The sequence below is a fragment of the Pteropus alecto genome, unplaced genomic scaffold (genome assembly GCF_000325575.1).
Source record: "Pteropus alecto unplaced genomic scaffold, ASM32557v1 scaffold35, whole genome shotgun sequence".
Taxonomy (NCBI): domain Eukaryota; kingdom Metazoa; phylum Chordata; class Mammalia; order Chiroptera; family Pteropodidae; genus Pteropus; species Pteropus alecto.
In genome coordinates, this window is record NW_006437828.1 from 9,689,181 (window position 1) to 9,696,534 (window position 7,354).

Sequence of the window (7,354 nt, forward strand, 5' to 3'; positions counted from 1 at the left end):
GAACACTGGACCTCACCGCGTCCTCCACTGCGGACACCGGACGCTGGATGCTGCCAAGGTCATTGTCATCGCCCGTCACCAGAACAGGCTCTGCCCTGCGCCTGCCTCTTCCAAATACCACCTTCCCCGTCCAAGTCGGGGTAGATGTACCTGACGGCTCGCGCCCTCATCTGTATTCAAGGAAGGCTGGGCACGCGAGACTGGCACCTTCTCATCTGCAGGGACTGCGGGCTCTGCTCAGGCAGGGGAAGGGGCGTCAGAGGGTGGATGGTCGGCGGCGCTGGCATGCTCTGGAGTCCCCGTCCCATCTTCTTTTCCTCAGCAAGCTGGATCCGTCACCCGACGGCCAGTTTGTTTTCCCGGCTACACGGTGGTACTTGCCTGGCTGTCTTAGACCTTAGAGGTAGGATGGCCAGGTGTAGCAAATAAAAATACAACACACCCAGTTAAATTTGAATTTCAGACCAACAGCGAATTGTTTAGTATGAGTATGTCCTATACAATATTTGAAACATACTCCTACTAAAAAGGGTTTACTATTTATCTGAAAATCGAATTTAACTGGACGGTCTGTGTTTTAGCCGACAATCATCCTCAGGAGCACCTTTTCTATATTACCCTCCACTTTGTAACCGTGTGCCAGGGCCTGCTTCCTGGGAATGCCAACCGTGCTGCTGTGCGAAACCCACATTCACGACAGCAGTCTCGCCGCCTCATCCTGGTTTTAAATGTCAAGACTTGGAAATCACCCAGTCTTTCTCTCTGCTTTCTTCCCATAACAGATTTTCATGTTCTCCAAGTCGGATGTGTGCCTAGAGCCAACCAAGGTGAAGCTGTGTCTTAGACAAAGCACAGTAGAGAAGCACAGTTCACTTTTATTTATTTATTTTATTTTATTTTTTAGGTGAGGTAACCCTTGGTTGACCTCACTGACTGCAAGGATCTTGTCAGTTGACGACCCCTTATTTTTTTTATTTTTTACGCCCACAGCACCTGGTCTTCCTAGGTGGTCTCCCATCCAACTATTAACCAGGCCCGACCCCGCTTAGCTTCTGAGATCAAACGGGATCAGCCTTGCTCAGGGCGGCATGGCCATAGAAGCACATTAAATTTTAAAAATTGATTACCTAGTTGCAATAAAAAAAAAGAATAAGCAGTGCAGAGAGGTTTCATACATTTTTCACGCTAGGCTCTCTCGGTTTCTGGGCCCCTGAGTTTGCTGACTCACGGTTAACAAGGCTTTAATAGGACGTGAGACTATAAAACGATGAAACCGACTTTCATGTGCGGCGTGTGAAAATGGTCTCTGTGACTTGACAATTACTGTTGTTCTCACCACCCACGTGGCAAGCTGGATGCGTTGCCCAACTGCCAATTTGTTCCTTTAATGTGAAAAAGCAAACGATTTTCAAAGCCACTGCGTTTCAATATATGATACACAGAGGGTATTGGACTATTTCCTAATGTTAATTAAAATCATAAATAACACACGAGGCACACGACTTTGCCAGATTCTTCTAAGGCCACACACACACACACACTCACACACACACACACAGACTTTACTCACTTACTCGGGTCTTACATGAAGAATAATTAGACCTTTCCAAACCAACATCAGCTTTTTCTGGGCTTCCAGACAAACCACAGCGGATATTTCAAAGGACAGAAATTAGATGCTGTGTTTTAGAGCTGGCGTGAACGTCGGAATGTATTTCACTAGCTGGAAGGATCAGGTCCTTGGAAGAGAACTAATTCATGTCCTTGCTTAAATAAAACTTTTTTCAGTTCCTCAAACACACCTTGTCCCCCGCATTTTCGGGCCTTCCCAGGACGTTCTTCCTTACCTCGTCTAGTTGACGCCTGTACGTCTCTGGTCAAAATCATTTCCTGAGGAAAAAAGTCACTTCCTTGACCCCGAGTCAAGGCTCCTTTTCATGCTTTCAGAGTTAACTGCCATTTCTTCATAGGTTTTATCATGGTTTTTAAAGATATAGTTAGATTCCAGAATGAATCAAAAATGGTACCCTCTAAGAGTTTTTCCCATATTTCTTTCTTCCTACTCACTTTTTAAATATGCTTTTCCCCCCGGGAGCCTCTTGTAAGGTCCTATTCTATTATTATAAATAAGTAATCTGTCTCCCCGCACGACGGGCAGCAGCGGGCCCTTCCCCGTCAGTCAGGAGAGAGGAAAGCCGACCGAGGTCAAGGTCTTGATCTCTCTTAGAGGTTATTATTGCTAATGGCTGTCTCTCACCCCTCGGCCATGAACTTCAAGAACCGTTCAGAGATGATGGAATGTCAACTAACGAGCAGCCTCTTGGCCTGAGGAAGTCATGAACTATTTCTGCATAATTTTTAAACCTGTTTCTCTATACCACATATAATTTCTTGTGAGTACATATTATATGTGCTTTTATTACTGGGGTGCAGTGTTTTTGCTTTTTTTTTCTGCCCTGCTTGATTTCTTCCTTCTTTTCGTTTTCTTCTTCCTCCTCCCCTCAACCACCAGCCGTTTCCACAGCAACACACATGAGCCACATCACCAAGAAATGCACCTACAGTCTACAGCCACGCTACCCTGAACAAGCCCGATCTCACTGGATCTCGGAAGCTAAGCAGGTTTGTGCCTAGTCAGCACTTGGATGGGAGACCACTTAGGAATACCAGGTGCTGTAGTCTTTAAAAGAAAAGAAAAAAAGAAAAAAAGAAAAAAAATATATATATATATATGAAAAGAAAAATATATATATATATATTCACCCACATTTTTCTCCAGGCTCATGAAATCACATATAGAGATTTAGAAGGTGTTTTTGTCTTTTTTTCTCTTGCTTTACAAAAGTGAGATCATATTATATATGCTTTTCTGCATCTTTCTCTTCTCATTCAACAAATACCTCATGAAGATCTCTCCAAGTCAGTTGGTTTAGATTGAACTTGGTATTTTTAATGGCTGAATAGTAATTCATGTTGTGGGTACGCCATAAATTATTCAGCCATGGGCTTTGTTTCCAGCTTCACGTCACAATGAATAATGCTACAATAGCATCCGCGAACATGTGTTTTTATGAAGAGTGGTTTTTTCTCTGTGGGATAGATTCTTAGGTGTGGGCTTGCTGGGTCAAAGGCACATTAATTTTTCATCTTAATAAATATCGTCTTCGCTTGCAACTGCTCGCTTCCACAGAGCCAACCTTTTCTCCCTTTTGCTCCTTATGGTTCTCCTCTGCCCCCGACTTGCTCGCTACATCTTTTCTCTAATTTTTTCTTTTTTTTTTTTTTGTAATTAAAGGCTTGACATGTTCATCTCAGGTCTAATTGTATAGGCTAAAATGTAAGTTATTGTGCTCAACTATGAAAATACAATAACATTATAAAATTTTAAAAATCATCATCATTTTAAAAGGCTCAAGAAGAAGCCCTCTTCTGCAGGGGACCAAGTGATTAAGGATGTCACTATAGGTATAGAACATGGCCTCTAGTTTTCCTCTCTATAGTTAATCAAGATGTATGTTCACAGACATCCCAGCGCTATGGCAACTGAATGTTCTCGGTAGAAGATTATGCGACCCCCACCACTGTCGCCTATAATGGAACACTGATTTCCTGAGTATAGTCTGCACCCCCCACCTACCCGAATCCCACTCATAGGGCGCCTATGGCGCTGTACTACGTGCTGGTGGGCGTCTGGCAGTAAATAAGATGAGCAAAATCCCGTCTCGCAGAGCTTATATTCCAGCTGAAGGGAAGGATACTAAACAAGTAATTATACATGTGTCTGAACAATATTTTTTATTGCGATAAAATATACATAATATAAAACTTATTTAAACCACTGGACTTCATCTCTTATTAAAGCAGCTTATAGCCAGGGGATGCAGATTTAAGTGGACAGTTTTTAAGTGTATAATTTTGCGGCATGAAGTATATCCACGTGGTTGAGTAACCACCTCTGTAACTCTTTTCACCTTGCCAACCTGCAGCTCTGTACCCATTAAACAGCTCCCCGACCTCTCCACCCCCGCATGGCCGTTCCGCTTTCTGTCTCTGTGAATTCCATGCTGCTTATGTAAGTGGAATGATGCCGTATGTCTTTATGTGACTGACTTATTTCACTTACCATCCTGTCCTCAAGGACTATCCTTGTTGTGACAGGATTCCCTTCCTTTTTAAGAATGAACAGTATCTTATCGTATGCATATACACCATATTTTGTTTATCCGTCTGTTAGGGGGCCATTGGGTTGCTTTCACTTTTTGGATAATATTTTTAAATTTTTTCCCTTTACTTTTTCAAAAGGGATTTCAGCGTCCGCATTAGACTTATAGAGCCGGTAAAGACTAGAAAATTATGTCTCACATAACTTTCACTACACATTCCCAGACAGAGTACCTGTATGTTTGAACTACTATTTTAAAAATATGAACCAGAATTTTCTGTCTCTAGCTATTTCCTTTCCCCTTGCTTCCCTTCTGTTGAAATAGTGAAGCTGTGTTCATTGCCACAGAGGACGTTTGCCAGGGTCGAGCTTTCTCGAACATTTCCCTGGCTGCCATCGTCCAACAGCCTCGGTGCTTAAGGAAACGGAACCAATAGGCCTCTCGGTGTCTTAGCTGACGCATCAGAGCCAGGTGTCACTGAAGACGACGTGGTCACTCCCAGTACCTCCCGTTCCTCCTCCTCTCTCTAACTATGGAGGCTTACTCCTCCAGAACTATGGAGCCCTTTGGGACCCCAAATTGACTGAAATTATATTTCTACCACCATGGTTGAATGGGATCTTAAAGTATAAATTAAGTTATATTTCTTGCTCGCCTGAGCCGTGGACTGAGAGCTCTACTTCTATATCCAGCGAATGACTTGATTGCAATGTACAACAAGCTGCGAATGGAGGTCTGGTTTTTATGAGCACCTGTGACAGGGGCCTGACCTGGTTGGGGGGGAAGGGGACCCCAGGCGACCAGGTTAGGCACCCCTGAATTTGAACTGAGATATCAAGGATGAATAGGAAGCATCTTGGCAACAGATGTGGGCCAAGCAGTCACATCTTATCTCCAGTGCTGCTAGCCCCCAGAATTCCCATGGCCTCTCCCCGGAGAAATATTCCCACTATTGCTTTGTTACCGGGAAAACTTGTCCAGCACATTCCCTTGCAATAACCCTAGCTTCCCAATTCTTAATAGTTTTGTTGAGATGCTCAAAGCCCCATGTGGATGTCATCCTTTCCTGGGAGTCTTACACTGAGAATTCTTTATAGATGTTTTAAGATGCCATCGTGATCTTTGCGGAATGTCTGCTAAACATCTGAGCAGTCTGCACGCAACACAGACATATCAGCTCACACATTTTTCCCCTCGTATTTATATTCAGTCCTCACATCTATTCTTCATCATAGAAAAAGCCATTATGTTGAGGAGCAAATAAAGGAAAAATTGGTCCCCCACATCACTAATTACTCCATTTTTGAGCAGACACAAACACTTTTTCTCTTTGGCTTTGGAACAGCTACTAGGCTGCCAGCTGGGACTCCCCGGGTGGGGTGAGGGAGGGGGAGCTTTAAGATCCTTAATCACCAGAATGAGCTTTGTTCTTTCTAAGGAAAATAAGACTAAATTAAAGGCACACTCAGATATTTTGTCCTGGTTAGAACAGGCAAAAAATTTAGTGGTTAATTTTTCATACATCTATCACTGATTTTTTTTGTCAGTTGCTATAATTTTAGTAAAATTTTATTGAACTATAAGCAAATTATAATTTAACTGTTTAGCCTAAATCTATTTTCTGAGCTCTAAACTCATATCTAATTACTTATTACATTTACTTTAAATATCTCATGGGCATCTAAAAGGAAAAAAAAAGTGGTTTTAGATTCACAATGCTCCTGATACCAAATGTGTGGTTTTTTTCCCCTATCAAGCGATTTTCTAATTCTCTGCGACAACAAGTAGGTGTTCCACAATTCATTTCTATTCTGACACCGTCTACCTGGAGACAGCGTCAGCTCCCACAGGTTAAGGACGTGGTCCCACGAGACCGCCTGCCCCCACTCCAGACGCCAATCCCAAGTCCAGGCTGACGACTGGCTACACGTCAGGGGTTCTCACGACCCCCTTCTCAGGTCTGATGACTCGTCGGAATGGCTCGCAAAACTCAGAGAAGCGTTTTACTATTACCAGTTTACTATAAAGGACTCACTCAGGACTAGCTACACTGAAGAGACACGCAGGGCAGGGTGTGAGGGGAGAGATGTGCGTGCGCAGAGCTCGTGTGCCCCCTCTGGGCACGCCACCCGCCCCTCACCTCCATGCTTTTGCCGGCTCGGATGCTCTGCAAAGCCCGGTGTTCAGGGTTTTCGTGGCGGCTGCGCTGCACAGGCCTCAGCGGCCGAGTCCGTCTGGCCCTCACACCCTGCCACTCAGCAAGTTACAAGGGTTTTTAGAGGCTCTGTCCCAGGAACTGGGAGCAGGGACCAAATGTATATTTCTAACGATGTCACGGCATCTCAAGGTAATCATGTCTGAAACTGAAGTCCTGATCTTTCCCCCCAAATTAGCAAATATTGCCGAGCTCCCCCATTCGCCCTGTTCCCCGACCCTGGAAGGCATTCACACGCTGCCCTCTCTGCCTGGAATGCCTCTCGCACCCACCCGACTGGCTTCTGCACATCTTAGATGTCACTTGGTCAGAGACCTTCCCTGACCCTCTCCCAGGCTAAATAATATTCCCCCGTGTCCCCTCCAATTCTCCTTCCCAGCACACCACGGTTTTGCATACCATGTTTGATGGTCGTTTGTGTGTCGGTTGGCTCCACCCCCGGTGTGTGTGAAGAAGCGGGAGTCCTGACTGCGTATCAGCGTGCCCAGCGGAGTGCCTGCCCTGTAGCGGGTGCTCATTAGCTGTCGAATGAATGAGTGGATTGTCTGTGTCTGCGTTTCTTAAAACAAGCTCCCCAGGAATTGTTCTCCTGGATGATAATACACGTTTCCTGATACAAGGGTTCTGCAGTCAAATACATTTGATGAGTAACTGAGTTAAGCAAAGGCGACCAGGCTTCTGCACTGCAGGATTTCTCAGAGCCCGTAATTGGGAAGGAGGCCTCCGAACGCGGCACCCGAAAGGTGACCTCAAACAAGTCACATGGTAGAGCCCAACATGAATGTTCTCTGCACCACGTCAGGGGAGAGCCTAGTGAACAGCAAGTATTTAGCATTTGACTTAACAAATATGTTCTCTCTCTATAGATAGATATGTGATAGATAGATAGATAGATAGATAGATAGATAGATAGATAGATAGATAGATAGATAGATAGATAGATGACAGATAGATGACAGATATTTATTCTGAGGTC

The 7,354-nt window shown here is 44.4% G+C and overlaps 1 pseudogene; it reads right to left on the bottom strand.

Moving 5' to 3' along the window:
- Positions 1 to 981: 981 nt before the first annotated feature.
- On the bottom strand, positions 982 to 1,100 carry LOC112482203 (annotated as a pseudogene).
- Between the last annotated feature and the right edge of the window lie 6,254 nt (positions 1,101 to 7,354).